The sequence below is a fragment of the Dendropsophus ebraccatus genome, unplaced genomic scaffold (assembly GCF_027789765.1).
Source record: "Dendropsophus ebraccatus isolate aDenEbr1 unplaced genomic scaffold, aDenEbr1.pat pat_scaffold_1515_ctg1, whole genome shotgun sequence".
NCBI lineage: Eukaryota > Metazoa > Chordata > Amphibia > Anura > Hylidae > Dendropsophus > Dendropsophus ebraccatus.
In genome coordinates this window covers 253-25,806 of record NW_027208937.1, presented here as the reverse complement: position 1 = coordinate 25,806, position 25,554 = coordinate 253, and the positions used below count along the sequence as shown (strand labels likewise).

The 25,554-nt window shown below is 41.1% G+C and overlaps 1 pseudogene; it reads right to left on the bottom strand.

The window, feature by feature from the left end:
- Positions 1–5,106: 5,106 nt before the first annotated feature.
- Positions 5,107–23,669, bottom strand: LOC138775311 (protein OS-9-like; annotated as a pseudogene).
- Positions 23,670–25,554: the final 1,885 nt, after the last annotated feature.

Sequence of the window (25,554 nt, the reverse complement as noted above, 5' to 3'; positions counted from 1 at the left end):
AAACCTGCTTGTCTGAGCACTTACTATACAGGTAAGTTCCCCTCACTATACCTTGTAGAAACCAAACAGAACCATGTGTGGCAGATACTGGCTTGCTCCAGGCTTTCTTCTCCCAGGGCCAAACAGTAGCCACACCTAGTCAGATAATATACCCAACAAGTCCCGACATGGGACATGGGGAGCAGGCACCCACCCAACACTTTGCCTGCTCCCAATAAGAGCCGGCCCGGAACTGACTGAAACAGTCAATCTAACACTACACCATGGGTTTCCAAACTACAGCCCTCCAGCTGTTGCGAAACCACAACTCCCATCATGCCTGGACAACTAAAGCTTTGGATTTGGCTGTCCAGGCATGATGGGAAATGTAGTTTTACAACAGCTTGAGGGCTGCAGTTTGGAGACCCATGCACTACATGTATCAGCTGCCTAACACCGCTGACACCATCTAAAGGCTCTAATTTCACCAAGGCTCCATACCTTGGTGACATGCGCCTGCGTCTCTCCAGGTATATGTCAAGAACCTGGCCGGGATATATATATACCATTACAGACTTTTCCAACTGCTGCCTTGCAATATATTAACAGGGCAATAACCGCAAATTATAACCAGAAAAAAGACCCAAGATAAATCAAAGAGTATGAATATAAAATAACATCTATAAAACAGTCTCACGTAAAGCACACAGTATAGGTAACAATTTGTCTCCCAGCTTGGTACAAACACAAATGCATCAAATTAATTTGATTAAATTTGCCCTTAATGCTGTGTTTACACGAAACGATTATCCTGCGAATTTGCACGATAACGATCGAATTTGAACGATAATCGTACGTGTAAACGCTGCGAACGATCAAACGACGAACGAGAAATCGTTCATTTTGATCTTACAACATGTTCCAAAATCGTTGTTCGCAAAAAAAAATCGCAGATCGTTCCGTGTAAACAGTCGTTCGCCGATTTAACCAATGTGTGCGATAGGCTTAAGCGATCACAAAACAATCGCAGAGTGAATTTCCATACGATATATCGAAACGCTGACCGTTGTGAAAAAAAATTGTTACTTCGACATCGTTAATCGTACGATCGGGCCAATTATCGTTTCGTGTAAACGCAGCATAACTTGATAATTTGAGCAGCACGGTTAATGGCGGCCTCCAGCTTGAACATAGAGTCTGACTGGGCTTGGAGCGGCAAGGTGCTCCTCCTGCAGGTCAGGGCGCCCTCTGCTGGATCCAGCACTGCTATGTCCAGATGCACGAGTTCTCCACAGCCAGCACGCAGGCAAGAGATCCTCCAGGAGGAGCCCTGGCACAGCGTCCTGCCCTTCTCTTCCATGCCTTCCAAGTAACTGCTACTACTACTCTCATTATTACTACTAATACTCCCACTACAACTACGGCTTCTCCCACTATTGCTACTACTATTACCAATACTACTACAACTACTCCTAATACTACTCCCACTACTGCAACTCCCCTTGTCTACTCCACCCTTAATCTACTTTACCTCTACTATTACTACACCCCTAATACACTATACCTCTACTATTATAATACACTATCCCTCACCATAAGCATAAATAGTAAAAAATTGGCCATATCTGCCCAGACCTAGGTGCAACATAGCCCTCCCAGGCTTAGATACCAGGGCTTTTACTACTGTGAAGATGGAATGTAATGTAAGATGTAAAAACGAGACAATGTGCTTTCCTATTAGCCAACACGTTACCTGTAATTCTTGCAACATATTATACATTACTGAATGTACTATCTGGAAAAAAGAATTATGTAGGCTGCATGAGCAGTCAATGAAAAGATAGGTTTAGGGAACATTCAGGTATTCATGGTACTGTACTGTACACTCTGGTATTCATATACTGTATTGACGGGTAATTGCACTGTCCTTACATTACATTCATTTTCACACCTGCAGAGTTGTCCTATCTGATGTTAGCCTGTACCCATACTGATCATTATTAAGGACAGAGTGAGTACACCTTTTTGTTTACCTAGGTGGTTATTCGCCTATTGGTCATACTGATCGGAGTGTCTTACTTTATGTAGTGTCTCTACACCGGCGCTATCGGGTGGGACAGTGATCCGATGTGAGATTCTGCAGAATGGTACAGTGAGTACAGGACAGCAGCGCTTATTATATCTCACTACACTGACATCATTGGCTGGTGTAAAAGTGCCATATATGTTCTGATGCTATTGTTGTGGTGTTTTACACTATACATATGTTGCATAATGGAGTGAAAAATTGCCATTTATCATATGTTTTTGTGTAGCAATACTTACTATACACAGACTTTTCTTGACCTGTTGACCAGTTTGGCCCCTGATGATGCATACCGACATTGGTGCTAAAACGCGTTGGACTATGGCCTAGGTGGTCTGTTTGTTCTCCTTAACCGACCTGAACTGGATTAGTACGGTTCACCGATATTTAGGAGTATTGTTTGTAACAACTGGTATACTATTGTCTTGATTATTGGTATACTTGTAGTAGCTTGGAGGCGCTAGTGAGTCCCGACTACCCTTCAATTTGTATTGGACTTGTGACAGCATACCTGACTTGCACGGAGTACCCCCATACTAGTAGGGATAGTCTGGCAGCGTATCCTCCTATTGACTACGCATATTCTTGGAGATATTTTGTAGATACATTATTTGTGTGGTTTTGGTATTTTAATCTTTGATATAATAAAATTCATTTTTAAGCGTATCCTTTTCTGTATTAGACGCAAGGATTAGTTGGCCTGGGTTTGTGCACCCTAAATTACACCATTAATTACATACATGGGGTACAATAGACTCACAGGTGACGTCTTCTTTGATCTGAGGTGTCACTGACCCTGGCCTCTATGAGGACTTCTTCCAGCTACAATTCATCTCTTTAGAACCTGCCAGTTTGGTGTTATGTGCAGTAAAGCGAGTAGGCATGTGGGTTGCCTCCGTATGTAGGATCCCCCATATAGTAAAGCCCCTGCTATATACCCCCTACAGTAATAATGCCTCCTGTTGTGTACAGTCCCCCATCCACAGTAATAATGCCCCCTGTTTTGTACAGCCCACCCCACAGTAATATTGCCCACTGCTGTATAAAGCACCCCACTGCGGGACGGGAAGAAATGGTTAGCAGACCTACACGTTGCCAGAGTCTGGTATAATAGGCATGCTTTAATTCCAAATTTATATATATAAATTATTTATCACTATTTTATCCTAAAATGCTGAAAACTGGTCAAATAGAGGATGTGTAATTTGAGCGGAGATACAGAATCTTACAGATTATCCTATACAGCAAATATCTTATAATGCCCAGGGCTGTGGAGTTGGTAAGCCGCAGCTCCGACTCCAACTCTGACTCCTGAATTTTATCAGGACCGACTCAGACTCCTTCATAAATGGGCAGTCATATACCAGGGGAGTTATTTATCACACTGGCTCAGCAGCTTCTCCCTAATGTCCTACATGATCCTGGGGCGACTTCTGAGGAAATAAGGAAAGATATAAAGCACCTTCTCCTGTGTGTGCAGTGGATGCAGCCAGTCTCCAGCCTCCATGTCCTGAACAACTCAAAACTAGACTAGATGGAGCAGGTGATCTTTTCCTGCTGACAGTCTACTATGTTTGACTAAATATTCACCATACTTAAAGAAACACTGCTAACAATGCCAGATCCCTGTCATATAGAGGTCAGTCTTAGGGATATAGAGAGGAGTTACACATAGTGATATAGAGGTCACACAGTGATATAGAGGTCACACAGTGATATAGAGGTCACACAGTGATATAGAAGGTCACTGTGGGGGCATGCAATAGCGCGCACACACACACAGCTATAGCATACATACACAGCCTGCTAAAGCCATAACACACACAGCCTGCTGCAGCTATAGCGCGCACACACACATACACAGCCTGCTAAAGCCATAACACACACACAGCATGCTGCAGCTATAGCACACACACACACACAGCCTGCTGCAGCTATAGCACACACACACACAGCCTGCTGAAGCCATAGCGCACACACACACAGCCTGCTGAAGCCATAGCACACACACACACAGCCTGCTGCAGCCATAGCACACACACACACACACAGCCTGCTGCAGCCATAGCGCACACCACACACACACACACAGCTTGCTGCAGCCATAGCACACACACACAGCCTGCTGTAGTCATAGCACACACACAGCCTACTGCAGACATAGCACGCATGCACGTGCGCACACACACACACACAGCCATTGAACACTGAAGAAAAACACACAATCTTCTCCCAGAGAGAAAACACCACACCGAGGACAGAGGTTACTGCTACCCTACTTATGTCTTCTCCTCCTCCTCTATATTACACAGGATATCTTCATATTACACTGCTGCTCATATACAGTCATCCAGCAACCAGGGAGAGAACAGCACAGATCCCCCCAACACAATGGACTCTTCCAGATCAGAAACAAACTGCCAAATAGTGACCGACAACATTTCCCCGACCACCCTTATATAATAGGGCCAGTGTCCTATTAGAATGTTGCTCATAGTATATATCCATGAGCAAAACTTGTAAAATTCATATCAGGATTCAACTCTACATTTTTTAAAGATTTTTTCCCGACTCCAGCCAAAGCTAGTTCCGACTCCAGCCAAAACTAGTTCCAACTCCGACTCAACAGCCCTGATAATGCCTCCCCCAACATCTATGATAAATGTGTACAAAAAGAACTGCAGGGCCCTTGCAGCCAAAATGTATAAACATATATGTGCACTAATACTATAGAAGCAGATAAATAAAGATCACAAGAGATGGCTTTCAGCCCACTCATGAACCTTTTTCTGATTATTATCAGCCAACTATAGCACACTATTTCCTATACACAGTATCTCTTGGGCTCCAGGTACAGTTGGGCACCCGGTGCTCTCATACAGTTCTGATCCTTGGTCAGTGAGCCTTCACATATTTAAATGCCTCATTCTATTTGACCTGTGTAAAGTCCTTACACACATTTCGAGTCCTAACACACTGTCAGATGGGTGCAGTACTTTTTAGACACAAGGAACGGACATGCATAATAAAAATAAAGCCTATATGTAAAAGCATTTTATTGTAATAAATACTTCTATATAGAACACAGGATTATCATAAATTATTCACAACCTTAGGAAAGCAAAAAAAAAAAAACATCTTGCAAAATTGCACATTTTGTCAGCATAGTGCAAAGCTTTTATCTCCCGATTCTTCTCATAATACCCAATGAGCAGCTGTATCTCTTATAAGCATACTATATCCAAGACAACAGTTCATTTCTTAGAGGACTTTGTTACAGTTCCAATGCTCCACATGAGCCAATGTTCACTATATTATCGAAAGTCTTTTTAACCCATAGAAAATATTGAAATAATTCCTGAGCTATTCAGTAGTAAGACTTGCCTAACGGCAACTTTTTTATCAGTGAAAAATGTAAGACGTTTAATAGGTAACTTTTTCTCTGATAAGGTTTCTCCAACACATGGAAACATTCTTCACAACAGTGAAACAACTAGCAGAAAGGCAGACAGCTATGCCCATAGCAACCCACTGCAATGATGGGACATCTACTAATGTTTTTGCACCTTTCCGCAGCCCATGTGACAAGGGAACATGGTATAGAGAAAAGGGGAGCATGGTTTAAAATAACTAACGCTGGCATAGAATATGTGTCCAAAGTTAGATAACCAATAGCTGATATATAAAAAAAAGTCTAAAGATGCAATGAATTTATCATATGACATGAACTGGTGTAAAAAAAAAAAAAAAAAGTACATCGTTATAATAAACACTTAAAAGAGTACCTGTCATTTAAAAAAAAAAATGGTATGCCAAAGAGACATCAAAAGTTTTTTTTTTCTGATCATGGTCAGTCCCTCATTGATGAGGAGCAGGAAAATGACCGTACTGCCGCACAATCCTGCCCCTTCTGTGTCTGCAACCTAGACTGCGTCCCATAGACTTACATTATAAAAGTCAATCTAGGACGGAGCTGGGAGTGAATGTGCTGCACATAGTCTTCTCCTGTAGCTTGTTCTCCTGAACACTCAGATCCTGACCGATCAAAACTTTTTATAGGCCTCTCGGACAAAAAGATTTTTTAAGGATAGTACCCATTTAAGTATTACATGGGTTTTGGAAAATAAAAAATGGGGACAGATTGACCATCCGCTTTAGGCTGGTTTTACACAGATATATTACATGCACATTTTTGCATCCTTATCAGGAAGGCCTGATCAGTGGTCTGATGACCTGAACGAACATGTACATGTAATACACTCCTGCCCATACTGAAATAAAAGCCATGATATAACTGGTTTCTGTAACAAATTGGTTTCTCTTTGCATTATCTTCTGTACATCTTATTGTTGGGAAAATTTTACCTTTGGAGACAATGGGAACGGCTGCTGCTATAAAACATTGTATGTGACTAAAACTGAAAGGGCTCTCCGGACTGTGTAGATAAAGCTTAATCACTGTATAATAAAAAGGTCAGCAGTTTACCAATACATGGGTGTCATACCATTTGTATAGCTCTTTGCTTGAAACATGTTCACATTCACAGGCTGAGTGATCCATTTTCACTGCCATTGAAGGCACCATTTAGAGCCTCCATATATGCATACAAGGTGGTGACATAAGGCACAAAGGTAATGTGAACAGAGCTTGATTCTCAAAAGATGTGGAAACTGAGCTTGCTTCTGGCTGATCAGTCTAGTTGTATCACAGTAGTATTGTGGGCGTAACAGTTTTCAGAATCTGGATGTTTCCATCCATTCACAGCAAAGATATTGAAAACGCATTAGGAAAATGCATAGGTTTCTGTCATACAATATTTAAGCTTTAGTTGCATAACCCCATTAAGGGGCATGTCTCCATCAGAGAACAAAGGGCAGGTAGTCACAGTATCTTTCAGTTGTCATCTTTATCCTCAGCAAAGCTAAAGGAAGGAAACTGAAAATATAGAAATACACATTTTTTTTTATTTTCCTGGTTGGACTTTGCACACATCCAGCAAGTCATCTAACACTGCTTTAAACTACAGCAGAGAAAGCAGGGATCCTTCTAGGCTGGTAAGCCACCATATTCTCGAAGCGGCGCTCATTTGTTACAAAGCTCAAGTTCACAGGTCAGGATCTGAAGTCCCATTTGTAGATCAGTCCTTGTTAGAAATCCACATCATCTGAGTCTGTGGAAGAGGTGCTGCTGCTCTTAGAATCATCGCTATTCTGGTTCCACACAAAACGGTAATTGTCCTCTAGCTGCTGCTGGCGCCTCTGTTCTTTGTGAGCGTCTTCTGAACCTTGTATCTAAACCAGGAAAACAAAAATGATGGAAACACTAAAACTGTGGAACAAAGTTCCCCGGATGAATCAGATCACTACAGTCACTTACAGTACTAACATGCCCTGAAATATGATTGCATAGATGGAGAAATAATATTGTATAATACTGGAGGCAAAGAGAGGGCAAATGAAGGGCAGAGAAAAAACAAACCAACTTATAGCCTATATTTTTATGTCAAATCACTGAAGGAAGGTGGATGTCGAGAGGCCCAAGCTGCAGGTCCTATAGAGATATAGGATTCTTAGTTAGGACAGGGTGCAGAACTCAAATGTACTAACCCCTTCCTGACCAAAGGTCATTGATGCTCTTACGTCCAGGTCACACTAAAGCAGTGCTCTTCACCTTCAAAGGGTATGTTCACACTGAGTAAAACAGGCGGAATACTGCCTCAGGGTGTCAATAGGATGCCTTGTGCGCCTACGCTCAAAGAACTGACAGGTCAATTCTTTAAGGAGAGGCGTGAGGTATCCCATTGGCCCACAGAGGCAGGCAGGATTCTGAGCGGAGTCCACAGAAATTCCGCCAATTCCACCCCAGAGCTGTAACTTTTTTTTCCACATACAGCGCTATTTGGGGTGTCATTTTTTGCACCCTAATCTATAGTTTTTATTGGTGTGAATGGGAACTTTTGATTACTTATTAGAAAAAAACATGTGGGAAAAAAAATGCAATCCTGCCATTTCTATGTGCACTTTTCACCATGTGGGAAAAATATCATCATTTTAATCATTCGGACAATTCCGCACGCTACAATGCCAAATTTGTTTACTTTATACACATTTTAGAGGGGGGGGGGGGGTTGATTTATTTTTATATTGGGAAGAGGCTTTGTAATATAAAAAAAAAAAAATTATTAAAAAGAATTTTAAGGGTGCGTTCACACCTACAGGATCTGCAGCAGATCTGCAGCAGATTTGATGCTGTGTTCAGTTATTTAAATGAAATCTGCTGCAGAAAATCAGCTGCAGATCCTGTAGGTGTGAACGCACCATAAAGACTTTTTTTTTTTTTTTTTATAAGCAATTGGGTATTTAAAAATTCAGTGATTACTGGCCGTGCATGACATATGTGCTATGGACTGGAATAATGGAATGGAGCTCCGAATCAGTTTAAATCTTCATGCTACAGTACTGACACAGTCGCGCACAGATTTAGGGTGCATTCACATGTACATGATCTGCAGCAGATTTGATGGCGCAGATTTAAATCTGCAGCAGATCCGCAGCAGATTTGATGGCCTGGATTTGATTTGCTTTGAATCTGCAGCTTCAAATCTGCACCATCAAATCTGCTTCAGATCCTGTACATGTGAACGCACCCTTAAACTGATTCAGGGCTCCCAGCAACAAAATGAATAATGATACTGGGAGCTCTGCCTTCCGTTCCACAGCACACTGTCCATATATATATATATATATGGCCTATGCGCGGAACGTGTGAATGCCAGCTTTGACGGCGTATACTGGTAAATGCTATGCTATTGCATCACATTGATAAGTGAGATGGGTGCTCTACTACTAAAGTCTGTCAGGGAAGCTGACCAGGGACCCATGGCCAGGGCTCTGATCAGTCAGTGACCGCTCCTGTCACTTATAATCTATAGCCATCGCTGCGTTTAAGGGTGCAGCATTTAACCAATCATTTAACAAACAAAATCAAAAAAAAAAAAAAAACCCTGTTACAGATAGAAAAAGGAATTAGTAAACGTCCCTGAGCACTGTTTTCAGGCATATAAGTAAACGCTATGAGTGTTACTTATATGGTCTGACAACATACATTGTAATACTTATCTATGTAGGCATCAGGCGGCCCTGAGATTCCAACTGGTCATCGCTGGTGAGAAACATCTTTGCAATCACACCTCCCTGGGGGCGTCAGCGCTCATGGATGGCCCTCTGTAAAGCTACTGGCTCCTATAGGCTGACACTCCCAGGGAGCCGTGATTTCAAAGATTTGTGGTCCAAAAATGGAAATAAGTAATGTTCATAGCGTTCACTTATATGCCTGAAAACGTTTTTTTTTTTTTTTAGCGATTGGTTTCCTTTAATGGTGAACAACAGTGCGATGACTGCCATCAGTCATTGTATCGGCTTCTGGCTTATACTGAAGCAGTGCTGCCCATTATAGTTCTCTTCACCCCAAAGCGTATGCATACATTCCAACTATATGGTGCATCGACATTATGTATATAACCGCTGTCTGTTAAGGGAGCAGTGTAGAAATATGTACCTCTTTGTTCATCTCTCCCCCATTTTCTTCACAATTTACTGATCACACCAGTATTTTTGTTCAGTATTTTGGTCCTCATATTGCAACTAAAACTATGAGTGGATTAAAACCAAAGAAAGGCTCTGTTCACACACTGTTGAAATTTAGTAGATGGCCATCATTTTATGACAAATAATGGCAGTTATTTCATAACAAGGGCCGATGTTTTAAAATAACGCCAATTATTTTGCCATTAATTGGCGGCCATCCACTAAATGTCAGCAGTGTGAACATAGCCTTTCTGTGTTTTCAATCCACTCCTGGTTTTAGTTGCAATATGAGGACCAAAATACTGAGCAAAAATACTGAGTGTAAACAAAGCCCAAATTTGTGAATCTACGTGCATGTACAGGTGTGTATAAACTGTGCACATCCTGAACAGAAGTGTATGGGACAAAAGCATACCTCCAACTTTGTATTAGTGAAGCTTACTGCAAGATATAAGACATGCACTAAGGTGTAACATACATACCAATATGTTGAAGAAAATATCTTTTAGATTCCTTGTGTCCTCTTCTGAAAGCCAGTGGCCATCATCATCATCACCAAAACCTCCCGTAAGTATCTTAATCTCTATTTTACCTGTTTGAGAAGATTAAAAAAAAATCACAACTGTAGCGACTACATAGACATTGGGGTGTGAGGCAAGCATTTGTAATTTATTTTGTGCATATGTTCTTGCTTGTATTTATAGTCTGTGCTGCCAGTACAGTGGAGCTGATAGTGGTCACGTCCTGGGAGTCCTGTAGACAATGCACACAGTGTAAAGGATGGGACAGCACAGCGTAAGGTGTTAGCTGCTGTCCATTTAACAAGATTTCACATTACAATGATAAAACTCTAATCGTTTGACAGGGCAAAGCGCATAGGCACCTGGTGCTATCAACAACGCTTCTGACCAATGGCAGTATTACAACCTCCAGCAGGAACGCAGCGGGTCTCATGACATGTCAAAAGTTACTACAAATGACAGTAATGCTTTATTGGTGGAACAAAGGTTTTAATGAGAATAATGGTCATCATAACTACCGCAGAATCTCTATTTTAGAAACATAGAAGATTGTCGGCAGAAAAAGACAACTGGGTCCATCTAGTCTGCCCTTTTAGTATTTTCTTTCTTATTATCTTAGGATAGATATATGTCTATCCCAGGTGTGTTTAAATTCTGTTATTTTGCTGGAATCTCTATTACAGCATTTTGCATGTATGGCTTTCAGCTGTTTGTTTTATTAAAACTGGATAAGCAGAGAAGCCCTGCCAGTCAGAAGATGCCAGAATGCAGAATTGCAATATGTATGTGACCATCAACTAAATTAATGTACCTTAAAAGCTGTAAATACGGCATAAAAAGCAATAACTGTTCAAGCACTACACTAAACATATACCCACAACCTACAATATTCAACTTACATCAAAAGGTACTCATGTCTTAAAGCAGTTTGATCATGTCAACTAACTATTACATGTCGCACAGATATATTAGATTGATTTCCCATAAAGTATTTATCCTCTTCTGGATTTTCCCCCAAGGAAAGCTGAGTGTAAAACTAGCCCAATAGATTTATCAGTCACCCCAAGACATGGCAATAAATCTCAAGCATTTGCCTAGTTTGGGTGCGTTCACACTGAGTAAACCAGATGGAATTCCGCCGGCCTCATGTCAATTCTTTGAGTGGAGAATGGTGAAGCCTCCCACTGACACACTGAGACAGATGAGATTCCGTGGCGGGGGCTCCACCATTGAACGCAGTCTTTTTTCCTTAGTGTGAACGCACACAAAGTCTAAAGTAGGGAAGTGTAATACAGTTTTATTAAATCTAGGCCTATGAATTTAAGCAGTAATCTGCCTGTAACTATTTTTATATAGTCTTTGATCTCCCTAATGACCAATTATGTTCATATGGAATTCCGCAGAGGGCTCATTTCCATAATATATATATAATGTTTGCAGTGATCCCAAACGGAGGCCTTATGTTAGCTGATCCATAAAGACTGCGGTAAACCAGCTGGGGATGAATATAAAGACTAGTACTATACCTACAATGGTAAATTGTGCATGACAACAGATATTGCTTCACATCATGTGCTCAGATGATTCATGTCGAGGGATAGTTACAACTGTATATAAGTAATACACAGTGGAACAGACTCTAAAAGATGAAGTTATTAGAGGTGCCTCCATAGCCCAGATTAATTATCCAGTACACATACATACATTTTATAAAAACCTATAAAGCCTAACAAGCCAAATGCACCTGGATATCCTACTAAAGCAGCCAGCTCACTAGTGATTTGCACGAGGAGCCTACCTTCTGCCTTCAGGCCATCCTTTTCAAGCAGGTCTTTAACAACATTCTCAATGTGTCTCAGCTGTGGGTTTTCGCTGCTCATTTCCTTCTCTCAGGATGCTCAGAGCCGCCCCGCCGTATCTTTGTGACCCTGACTTTTACACGGCCATCCGAACGGTCATCTAATGTAAAGAAGGTGATAGCAAATTGATGGGTTCAATTTTCCTATTATAAAGAACAGGCTAAAATTAAATATAGAGGGGGTCATGGCCGTTCGGGTGAGTCAAGGTGATGCTAAGCAGCGCAATATACCACATTTACTCAGGACAGAAGTCACAGCTAGCAAGGAGCAGCAGAAAAGTGCAAGTTAAGGAAAGGAAGACCTGAAAGCACAAGTGGCTGCTATGCTATGTTACTAATTCAGAGCACCATAAACAATAGAGGCCCAATTCCTCAGTACTATGCAGCATATGATATCAATACTCAATATGGCAGCATATCATACCCAATGTTTACCAACCTGAAAACAGCAGCATAACACACAAATGGACAATGATTTACCTATGGTTTCTGATGCAGTCTAACAATAACCTACATAGAACAAGAACATAGAAAAGACAAACCCAAGAATTTACCTAAACCCACTAAGTGTATACAGTACTACACAGTCAGTGAGCCATCTCCATCACTCAGAGCAGAGATCAATTTGGTCCCAGGAATACAGAGAACTAGATAAGAATACTAAAGAACATCAGAAAAATCCCAAGTAAGCCTATCATCCGTCAGGCCAGATATCCAAATAGCATTAGTATTCAGAAATGAGTGACAAGTAGAGACCTGATGTCAGAAAAAAGCTTCTTTAGTAGCAGAATACACAAGGAAAAAGGAGTAGGAGGGAAGAAAAAGGACAATTAAAGGGAACCTGTCAGGTCCAATGAGCAAATAAAGCCGCACACACCACCTTATGTGCAATAACAGCTTCCCTAACAGCTTCATGTACTTGCACCCACCATCCAGGATATTATCCTTCCCTGCAACCGTGCACCATATGCCCAAATAGTCACGGAGCTCAGCAGCCTTGACGGACAGGTAGAGGGGCTTTTAAATCCTGGCACTGTGTGACACAGAAGCCTCTGTGGGGGAGATTTATTAAACATGGTGTAAAGTGAAACTGGCTCAGTTGCCCCTAGCAACCAATCAGAGTCCACCTTTCATTCCTCACAGACTCTTTGGAAAATGAAAGGTGGAATCTGATTGGTTGCTAGGGGCAACTGAGCCAGTTTCACTTTACACTATGTTTGATAAATTTCCCCCTCTGTCTGTCAGAGCACAACTTCTAGAACATACATTCACATGAAAGGCCAGGAGGCTGCCTGGCCAGTGACAGCTTCCCCTACATCAGCTGGTTTCTGCGGGCCCAGAGTGGGATCCATGGTGACATTTAGGCAAGTTTTGTCTCTGATAAGATGTAATACTTTTCTTATACTCTTCTCTGAGCCTTTCCTTCTTGTTCTGACGTGCATAGCTGTGTGTACATGCTGAACACCGCGCTGTAGGAGATAAGAGTCACTGTCATTATAAATAACTTTTGTCATCGGGCATTAAAGTGTTAGAATTAGCGAGCAGCCAGGGAGCGTATCACCGTATGATGACACGTTAGAAGTTATTTATAATGACACGGACTCTTTAAACCATTGGAGATGTATTTGTTAATAATCCTGCCAACTAGTCACTGCAGCAAACGGAATTGGTAAAGCAGCTTAGGAGTAAAATACAGGTTGTAGCTCAGGACTAGGGTAAGTACAACGCATTTACAGTTACATTTTCTATAAATTACTTCTATGCACAAAAAAGTGTTCAAGGTCAAAATTCCATAAACAAAAAAAGAGTTTGCATGGGTCGAGAACCTCATGATTGCTAAAAAGGGACAGAATCACTCCAGTCCTCGCACTTTGCCACTTGACTGAAGTAAGTTGTATATGCATTACATGACGGCTGAGGCCACTGACTGGCTGCAGTCACCAACTAACTGTCTATATATGATGTCTGCAATGTTGCCTGAAAAAGGATCACAGAAAATTATTTATATATATCTATACACACACACACACACACACACACACACACATATCCCTTATCTGAAGAACCCAAATTAACAAAATTTTCTATGTAATTCTATATTTGAGGACAGTGATAATGAGGGCAGGGGGAACCTTTAAGTGCATGTAAAGGTTAAATGGGAAACATTTAGGACCTAAAGTATAACTATACAGACCACCGCAGGAAACGCAACTTCTTCATTTAGGGTAATTTATACAGACAAACACTGGGTTTTAGTTTTAAAAAAAATATATATATGATTTTTATTATGTATACATTGGTACCAAATACAGAATATTTCTCATTAGAAAAAGGTTTAAAATGACCACAATAAAAAGTATAATACCATAAAAAAACTGGTGTCAGCAGATATACATCATCATGGAAGGTGCAGCTATGATAATCTCTTTTAATTCTAGTCCTCTGCCTCAATATGTCACACAGGGATATATATGTATCTAGGGACTGAAAGATCTCCTAGTCTCCCATATGCTTAATACAATTTGCAAAAGGTATACAATCAACAATTCTTATCTTCTAATTCTATTGCACTCACCCATGCTGCCAGAACACCAGAGAGAGCCGTCCCTACGTACGTTTCGTTATCTTCCTCAGGGAAGGACTAGGAGATCTTTCAGTCCCTAGATACATATATATCCCTGTGTGACATATTGAGGCAGAGGACTAGAATTAAAGAGATTATCATAGCTGCACCTTCCATGATGATGTATATCTACTGACACCAGTTTTTTATGGTATTATACTTTTTATTGTGGTCATTTTTAAACTTTTTTCTAATGAGAAATATTCTGTATTTGGTACCAATGTATACATAATAAAAATCATATATATATTTTTTTAAAAACTAAAACCCAGTGTTTGTCTGTATAAATTTTAGTGTGGGTTGTTTTTTTGATAAGGCGACATCTGGTGGTGCAGGGTGGTACTGCAGCCTGAGTTGTGAGATTACCCCGTTCCCCTTATCTCAAACCTTGTGTGTAATTATTCATTTAGGGTTAGGCTAGGTTCACACTGCGTTTTCAGCATCCGTTTAACGGATCCGTTTTTTTTTAACGTCCAGAAAAATAGGGTCAGCAACGTTTTTTTGGTCCGTTTTGGTCCGCCAAAAAAACGGATCCGTTTTTTTTTATAATGGAAGTCAATGGAAAAACGGATGCACACAAATGAATCCGTTTTTTGCAATCCGTTTTTCATGCGGTTTTTGCAAAAAACGGAATGCGTTAAACGGATGCTGAAAACGCAGTGTGAACCTAGCCTAACCTGTCAGAATTGAACAGACATACGCAGCCCGGTATTCTGTATATCCAATACCCATAAGCCTCCTCTTGCTTAACTCCAACACCCTCTTCAACACTCTTCTTTCTACTGGCCCCCACCTTCCGTGTCAGGGATCACATATTTTCCCTCTCTTTAATTGGCTGGTTGGAGAACACGTGATCCACTGACATCACCTTACTGCTTGTCAACGGGCCATGCCTCCAGTAAGAACAGAGCAGAGCTAGCTCATTCATTGTACATGTTATTTATCTCTTATCTGTGCCCAGTACTGCTCTGTCTCCTTCCCTCCAGCTAGGCATGAGCAAGTACATCTTTACTCCGGTTATCTGGACTGCTTATTGCTCTCTCACCTTCCCCCTTGTCTACCCCACCCTTCCCTACCGCAAACCATGGCTTCTCTTATCTGTGCCCCTTAGCGCTGCGTGCATCTTCTTTTCTCTTATCTAGGCTCCTTAATATTCTGTCCCCCCCTCAAAAGACAGATAGTAATAGGTCCCATAGTACAGTCATACATTCTATCCCCTACCTGTTGGAACTTTGGCGGCAGGATCACTGTTGTCGTGTGACGTGACCTCGCTGTTCTCAGTAGTCTGTGTCTCTTCTTTCTCCACTGCAGTATTGTCCAATTTATCAATCAACTTGTTGAGTGTTGTGGCAAGTGCCTTGGAGGCTTGTTTCCTATCGAACTCGCCCTTTAGACCTTCAGTGTCCAACTCCTCCCGAGTCTATAACATGAAGATTTAAATAGTTTCCGAATGAGTAAATCATAATGAAAGACACTGTGTATTCCTGCCCAACACTCACAATAATACTGGTCTTCCAGAGAGAACCCTGAAAACATTACAGACAAGACTCGAAGAACAGAAATGTACAGTATATAGTCATCTGTAACCAACAAGAGAAAGCTAGCAAGAGTCCTACAGTGCTTTGATTTGTTGGTACCTATCCCTACTAATCAATATGTATGCTGCTCTCATGTTGCGTGGACTTAAAGGCATTTACCAGTACTGATGAATGACACCTTAGAACATGGGTTTCAAACTGTGGCCCTCCAGTTGTTGCAATACTACATTTCCCATCATGCCTGGACAGCCAAATCCAAAGCTTTAGCTGTCCGGGCATTATGGGAATTGTGGTTTTGCAACAGCTGGAGGGCTGCAGTTTGGAAACCCATGCTCTAAAATCAAACACATATTCTATATTACAGTCCAGAATCTTGGCTTTCAAATGATACCCAGCTCAATATTCCAGGTGCAATACTTTAAGCCTCCTTTGAACTGGGGGGCAGCATGAAAGGTTTTACATACTTGGGAGAGGAGGGGGAGCTGCAAGTGGAATAGTAAGTATATGTGCCCTATACATACCACATTTATTTTCTACTAAAAGAGCTCTGATGATTGGCTCCAGTTTAGAATCATAACCATGAATGTGTATGCTATCCTGAAGGTTCTAAAGAATTTTTGCCATGTAAAAAGTGACTTTCAGAAAGCATATGGTAAATTACTACTACACTAAAAACTGCAGACTATAGCATACAAAATAACACAAACAAACATCGACATGACATCAAGTTATAAAAGAGCCTAAAACAAAAAACCCTGATTCCATAAAATGTGTGTCCTCCCATAACAAAATACTCAAAAATCTGAACGCATAGGGACACAAATAAGATATCTGGACTAGGTCAGAATATAATGCGTAGTTTGGGTCTTCTACAGTAGTCATTATAAGGCTGCATTTACAAAAACAATCAGGCAAGGTCAATTATGTTCATCATATATGCGAGATCATCACCCAAGCTCAAAATTATATCCAACAGGGCCGTCTTGTGGTCATGTAAAGCCTCAAGTAGTAAGCCTGCCTCCAACGTAGATGCTATAGCACATTGTTCCTGAATAAATGACTCTCCACCTGTAGTAAAACTACAACTGTTAGGATATGCTGGAAGTTGTCATATTGCAGGATCTGGAGGACCACCAGTTTGGGATTAGTCCAATGGGAGGACCCTGGTGATATGTAATCACAGCCGTGCATGTGTGTGTGACTCTCTCCATTCTATTCTTTGCAACGTAAAGGGATTATCCAGTGGAACCGACCTGCAAAACCAAACCAACTAAAAGAGAGTGGTGCTGTTTCTGGCGGGAAGTGGCCATGTTTTTGTAAGCCTGTATATCCCCTTTTGGAGGAACAGCTATGCATGTAACAACATGGAGAAGTCTTCTTCACAGTAACTCATGGCTTGTTATGTACCTGAACTGCAGTCAGCCATCATTAACCGGTTAAAGGATTTTTTTTTTTGTGCCATATTGGCTAATAGTAGTCTGGGCACTTTGCCCTTAGAAGATAGTAACAGATCTGCTTAATGGCAGACAGTAAGTGGGCACCTTCAGCTCTACATCTCTTTTCAGTTTGTTGCTCACCTCATCAATAATGTTATCTAACTCCTTCTCCATTTCTGCTTTCACATTTTCCTTTATCTGGGAAACATCAGACTTAGGAAGCAGAATACTTTCCAGCTCCTTCTCAAACTCCCGCATGAGGGCCTGCTCATCTTCATCCTCGGGATCTCGGATCTCAGACGCTGGGTTTGGATTGTCTTCACTTTGCAATTCTTTACTCTCAGCTTCACTTTTATCATCCTGCAATAATATTAAGGCTCTAAATGCAATGGCAATGTAAAAATGTTCATACAGTAGAAACATTAACCTAGAACCCAGAAGATAGCAGGAACAAAGTGTACTGGCTAAGTCGAGAACAGAGAGAAGAGGTGTAAATGAATCATCTTTCAAGTCTTTAATAGTTGATTAAAATACTTAGAAACTTTAGATTCTTGTTTCTAAGTTTAACACATATCCTGTTTCCCATCACCCACATCTTGCCAGACTGCAGGTTATGCTGCCAGCAGTGTTTGACATGTTCCTGCCTCCAAATTGCCTCCCCTCTAGTTTCTCTTCTTTCTACAGCATTGCAGAGCATCGCTCATACTAATTGGCACCTTGGTAATCCCATCACCTAAACTTTTCTTAGGTGATGGGGGAATGCAAAACATTTGAACTCGCAAAATTGTTTCTTTGTGGTAATGCCCCTTTGTGTCGCTGTAGAGTTCCCCACTTGTTGCCTAAGGGCCCTATTCCACAGGTAATCGTTACTTATGATCGTAATTGCGATAGTTTTTTCTTCGCATATTGCGTTCGTATCTATTGCTAACGACCGAACGATGTCTTATTCAATGCGAACGTTTGTGAACAGGCAACGATAAAAATAGGTCCAGGTCTTATAAAGCGATCAACGATTTCTCGTTTGGTCGTTAACCGTTAACTGCATTTCAACCGAACAATTATCTTTTAGATTCGAACGATTTAACAATAATCTAAACGATAATTGTCCGGTGGAATAGGGCCCTAAGTTCCTAACCCCCCGCTCACATGTCTGATAGCGCTGGCCAAGATCCTCTGGAATACTAAGTATATACTTTCCCTCCCTCACTCTCCCACTGAGCTTACACTCATCTCTAGGGCTTGGTTTGTCCCTGGAGATGTGTAGCTCAGTGAGAGACACAGCAATGCACAGCTGAATTCTCAGCAGATGACAAAACCCCTTCAAGTCAACTTTGTGAATCAGATTCCACCCGCACTCCAAAAACACACAGATAAGGGAATATAGATTGTGAGCCCTAATGGGGCCAGAGGCCGATATAAAGCTGCAAATTCAATCCCCCTCCCTTTAGCTTATCAACAGCAAAAGTAAAATCTCAGTGCCTACTGTAACCCCTTCCTTTCTGTAGTGTTTTTTTCCCTTTCTGTTCACAGTGCACCTTTCAAACTCAGTGCATCAAAAAACTCTTCTCCCTCTACATGCTGTACAGTTCAGCCTCTTCAGCCCATGGCATTTTCTCCAGCACTATATCATGACATACCGGAGAGGAGTATGTGTGGTGACTGGCCAGAAAAGTAAGGAAAAAGGAAGTCTATGTAGGTGTACTACTGGCAAACAGCCTAGCTTTTGTTCTGCCCTTTGAAATTTAGCAAATAAGAAAAAAATGTGCAACATGTAGGACACTCAGCAGTGAGCATTAAAATCATCTTGTCACTAGTCTGAAGGGTTAATAAAAAAAAAAACTAGGAAAACATCTGGAACACTGACTGTTCTGAAGACCTCACCTATAAAAAGAAAATGATAAAATAGAAAGGGTGAAAAGACGGTCTACAAAAATTGTGGATGATCTGAAGTAAAAAAGCTATCGGGAAAGACTAAATTTGTATAGTCTGGAGGAAACAGGAAAGAGGGGGGACATGATTGAAACCTTAAGTTTAAAGACTAAAAAAGAGGGAAGTGTTTTTAATTAAAAAAAAAATGAACACAAGAACAATGGGACACAGTGAGAGGTGAGTTGGAGGAAAGATCAGAAGCAACGTGAGAAAATATTACTTTACTGAAGAGAGTAGTAGTAGATGCTTGGAACAAACTTCCAGCGGATGTGGTTGGTAAATCTACAACAACTGAATGTAAACCTGCCTGGGATAAACATATATCTATCCCAAGATAATAAGAAGGGAAGGAAATACTAAAAGGGCAGACTAGATGGACCAAGTGGTCTTTTTCTGCCAACAATCCTCTATGTTTAAAACAATGCAGGTAATTATATATATATATATATATATATATATATATATATATATATATATATATATATATATATATATATATATATATATAACTTCTGAAATGACAGGTACAATTTAAGAGTAAAGGCCCCATTACACCTAGTGATTATCGGCTGTTACGGCAACAAGTCGACAGTGTCTTTCAACATGTTGAAAAAAAAAATTACAACGATAACGACAGTCTGCTAGCCATCGCTCCGTGCAATAGGAGTGGTGGCAGCAAAACGCCACTATCACTTACGGCAGGGATGTCAAACTCAGGCCCTCCAGCTGTCTTAAAACTACAACTCCCATCATGCCTGGACAGCCAAAGCTTTAGCTTTGGCTGTCCAGGCATGATGGGAATAGTAGTTTTAAGACAGCTGGAGGGCCTGAGTTTGACACGTCTGTCTTACGGGCTCCCAATTTCCCCCTCCCTTACCCACGTCTAATAGCGCAGGCAGCGGGTGCCGATCTGAAAAGTCGGCTCTAGCTTGCTCCTCCAGATTGGCCCGTGTAAAAGGGCCTTAAAAATTTCAGTCTCATAGATTTCATTTTGGATTTTACCATGTTTAATGTAGCATCTGCATACGACATGTGCAGACTCAGGGAGAGGGAGACAATCTACTTTAAAGACTGGGGTCACACATAGTATTTTGATCAGTATTCATAGCCAAAACCAGGAGTAGAGCAAACAGAGAAAATATAAAGATTTGCAGATTTATTGTGTCTTGGTTACAATACTGACCAAATACTACAATACTAAAACCTGGACTATTAAAGGGAACCAATCACTGGAAAAAAAGCATATAGCGTTTTTGAAATGTGCTGTTAGAGCACACAGCACACTTGCCACACGTGTTTCCATAGCCTCCGTGCCTTCCCCATGTAAGCCGCAAAGTAACTTTATAAAACTGGCGCCCTGTATGCTAATTACCTGAGGTAGTCACTTGGGCGGTGTTTGGCTAGCAGGTAGTCACGGTCCCGTGGGCGTTCTTCCGCTGTAATCACGCCCCTCTGGGCGTGATTCAAATGGCAGAGTGGCTGTGGCGTCACTCGGGAGCGCGCCGTGCCCAACGTCGGCGCGCTTACGTACTGATGCCGGACGCCGCTGCACATGCGCAGTGCAGCCGCTTCCATTCTGGTTGGACTGCGCCTGTGCAGAATAGCCTCGAACTCCGGCTAACAGGCTATTCGAGGCTATTCTGCACAGGCGCAGTACCGCCGGAATGGAAGCGGCTGCACTGCGCATGTGCGGCGGCGTCCGGCATCAGAATGTCACAGCTACTCGGCCATTTGAATCACGCCCAGAGGGGCGTGATTACAGCGGTAGAACGCCCAGGGGACCGTGACTACCTGCTAGCCGAACACCGCCTAGGTGACTACCTCAGGTAATTAGCATACAGGGCGCCAGTTTTATAAAGTTACTTTGTGGCTTACACGGGGAAGGCACGGAGGCTATGAAAACACGTGTGGCAAGTGTGCTGTGTGCTCTAACAGCACATTTCAAAAGCTCTATATGTGTTTTTCCGGTGATTGGTTCCCTTTAAATATTTTTGCTTATGTATTCAGGAAGCTTTATTGAAGCTAATGGCTTAGCTTCACAATAGCTGATACAACGGCATACAAAGTGCACTATAAAGCTAACTAAAGCAGAATCTAGTATGGCTTCCAGTACCTTTTTTCCAGTTTTCTTTAGGTCTGCAATAAACTTTACTAGGTCTTCTGGATTCCGGATTATTTTATAGCGAAGGTGTCTTGGTGAACCTAAAAAACAGAAAAGATTTGTTAAAATTGTGTAGCTGCAAAAGAAGAGCCTGTGGAGCCTCAAAGAGTCTCGAAACACAGGACTAGCCAGATATCCCTCCAGGGCTCCTGTAAGGAAACCACCATATTAAGTGGCCCTATAAGTCAATGTAATGACAAGGAAAAAACCAAGGCCAGGTAACCGACTATTTTAGGTCAAAACCAACAATCACCCGATGATCGTTTCATCAGCTGATTGCTGTCTCTATTACACAGAGCGATAATAGGTCCGATTATCGCTCCGTGTAATAAGGCCCTTACTGTCAAAAAACAGATGGTATGAGCAGTTGGGGGGGGGGGGGGGGTGTTGGTTGGTGTATACAGTATTGCTTCAATAGAAAGCAGTCCGTTAGGGTCAATAGGTGTCAGCGGTTCAAGCTTAGAAAATGGCAGGGCCATTCAATAAGAATTATTATTATTGGTAATGAATTTGAAAGCCTGCTCTAAAGACCCGATTAGCCGAGGATCGGGCGTTTCCCTGTCCTTGTTTCCAGAAACGCTCCTGGCCGATAATCGGCCTGCGAAAAAGGTCTTTTAGTATACACCAAAAAGGTAAAGGTAATGCAGTAAAATTTTGATACACAGCATCATGTTTTAAGCCATGTTAAGGTGCATTTTACGGTTCTTTTTGACGCACACAGCACAGTAGTGTGTTTCAATCCCTCTGCAACACAAGTTTGATGCTTTTGGAGCCACAAAGTGTTATTCACACCAAATTCTGCACAACTTGGTGTGGATTTTCTGCTGTGAATTTAAGGGCAAAATTACTACTGATTTCCACAATGGAAAATCCATAGTATTTGCACTGCATGTGACCATTTTCACTAATGTTAGGAAAAAATGTACAGTAAACATGCCCGATGTATCACTGATCTTACAAGGAAACACTACACACAACAAGAAGTTTTCAGTGGTAAGAGCATGCATGAAAAGTAGCATGGGGGAATGGAGTCTAAACAAGCTTGTACCTTCTGTTCGTCCATCTGGAGCTCTGAGACTAGGGAATGTTCCTTCCTAGGAAAAGATTTACAAACAAATTACAATATAAAATCTATTTCTAATAATCATCACAATACACAAATTCAGTATTTAGTTGAATGTTGTCTATTTATTGATGTGGATCTTGCAAGAGCAACATAACATAACACTCAGGTGTCTCCTGAAATGTGACATGATGAGGGATCATTATAAGATAGTACTCAATGTGCTTGCTGTGCAATTTCAGGATTATACCCAATTTATTATATTGAATTTACTTTGTATAAATATTTTGATGAACTCAATGGGGGAGATTTATCAAACATGGTGTAAAGTGAAACTGGCTCACTTGCCCCTAGCAACCAATCAGATTCCACCTTTCATTTTCCAAAGAGTCTTAGAGGAATGAAAGGTGGAATCTGATTGGTTGCTAGGGCAACTGAGCCAGTTTCACTTTACACCATGTTTGATAAATCTCCCCCAATATGTTTTTTCTTTGCTTGGATTACTATTGAGATTGGTATAAGGGATTGTGCACCAGCCACAGCTTTTAACCCTCTCTACAGTACTGAATTAGCCTAGGTGTGTATATGCTGGGTACTGCTAGCTGTAGTGTCTTACTATAAGACAGTGAGCTAAATCCCCTGTAAATATACTATATATCTCACCTGACAAAACATTGAGCACAAACCATGCAAGAAAAGAAATATTGAAGAGCACACTGCAGCTAGCAGAGGCTTACCATAGGATTACCATCTGGAGTCTGGGCTTCCACGCCTTGTTGTTGGACAATTTTATTCCAGAAATCAGCCTCTTCCTGCTCTAGATTTACAGCATTTTCTTCTTCAGTTTCAGGGGATTCAGATCCTGAAAATAACATAATTTGCACTCTGAAATCTCAGCTACAAGTCAGAATGCTATCAGAATATAATGCACATTCAAGTATGTACAATACCCATAGTAACTAACCACAGATCAGCTCTCAGCTTTGGTACAAAGAAAGTCAGCCTGCGATTGGTATATGCAGTTCACACTGCAACAGGAGTTTTTTTAGGGTCTCAGGCGTAGTCACCGTTTGACACTGAAAATGGAACAGAACAAGACGCTGCACCAACACACATAAATGGTGCACAAAACCCTGAATGACTTTAATAGGGTCAGTCAGGTTTTCTTTTTTTGCTGTTATTTCACAGGACAAAAAAAAATTGGTACATGCAGCTACTTTTCTTGTAATTTCAGACTCTGTTGTTGTAGTGTGAACTCAGACTTTAAAAAAAAATATTTTTAAGAAACATTACAGTACATAGCATAGCATCCACCCACGCAATAATGAGCGCTGCCCATTATTGACATCTCATTAGAGAGTCCAATGATAAGCGAACAGGGACTGGAACCTGGGAGTGCGGTCAATGCAAAGTCCATCCAACCCAATGAACAATGTGAACCAACTGGCGAGGCAGGCACAGCATAACACAAGGATAACAAAGCATGCATACACAGCATTAACACCAGCACCCCCCCCCCCCAACCCAAACAGGAGAAAAACTAATTACAGTTGTGACGCCTAGCATGAGCCAGCACATCCACATTTTTGGGAATTTTTGCGATTGTCCAAAAGAATTGGTACACAGGGGCATATTTGTTGACCTGTATTCATCTATTTAATGCTGGAACATCATTGCTTTCCACGCTATTTTCTTAGCACAAGATGAGAGAAATCTAACGACTTCTTGTTTTTATGTTAACCATATTATTTTTGGCATATTTTTTTCCCTCAATTTCTATTTACTATCTACATTATAAAATAATATTGATATATTGTAGTTTCCATTGGCTACACCAATACTACTATACAAATAAACTCAGTAAATAGAAACAGATCAGAAAGAAAAAAAAAATACACATTCTCTAAATCAGTAAATAAAAATCTAGTTGATATATTTATGGGAATCTGTCACTACCCTTCTATAATAAGAATTTCTTATAATTAACAAGATGCTATTGTTTTGTCAAAAAACTTGATCTAGCCTCCAAATATGGCCTCTGCTTGGCCGCTTGGGGCGTCAGCAGCTCTTATTAGCCCACCCTCCAGACTGGACAGTCAAGATGCCATTTAGTAGGTGGACTATAGATGAGAAAAGCCTCTCTTGGGGGCATTATAACCATCAGGGACATTACTGTATAGGGGTACTAGTGACAATATTACTCTATGGAGGTCCAGGGGGAATTATTAGTGAGGACATTACAGAGGTAGATGGAATTTGTGCTGTTCTGCTGTAAAAATACAAGTAATCATTTTAGATAGCTTTTGTCTTATTGTAGCCCCTGGAATAGACTATCTTCTAGATGTTTCTAGGTAACAAAATCACAACATCACAAACTAAAGTAAAAGCTGCACTTGATTTAAAGGGGTACCCCGACAGATTTTTTTTCCCCCCCAATGAACTTGTGTCAGAAGAAAATTACACAACTGTTTAACTTTCTATTTAAAAATCTCAAGTCTTCCAGTACTTATTAACTGCTGTATGTCCTACAGGTAATGGTGTATTCTTTCCAGTCTGACACAGTGCTCTCTGCTGCCACCTCTGTCCATGTCATGAACTGTTCAGAGCAGTAGTGTTTGCAAAATTCTATAAAAAATATTAAATAAAATATATTGAAAAAGAAAACCTCTACTGCTCTAGACAGTTCCCGTCACGGACAGAGGTGGCAGCAGAGAGCACCATGTTAGACTGGAAAGAATACACCACTTCCTGCAAGACAAAAGTAGTACTGGAAG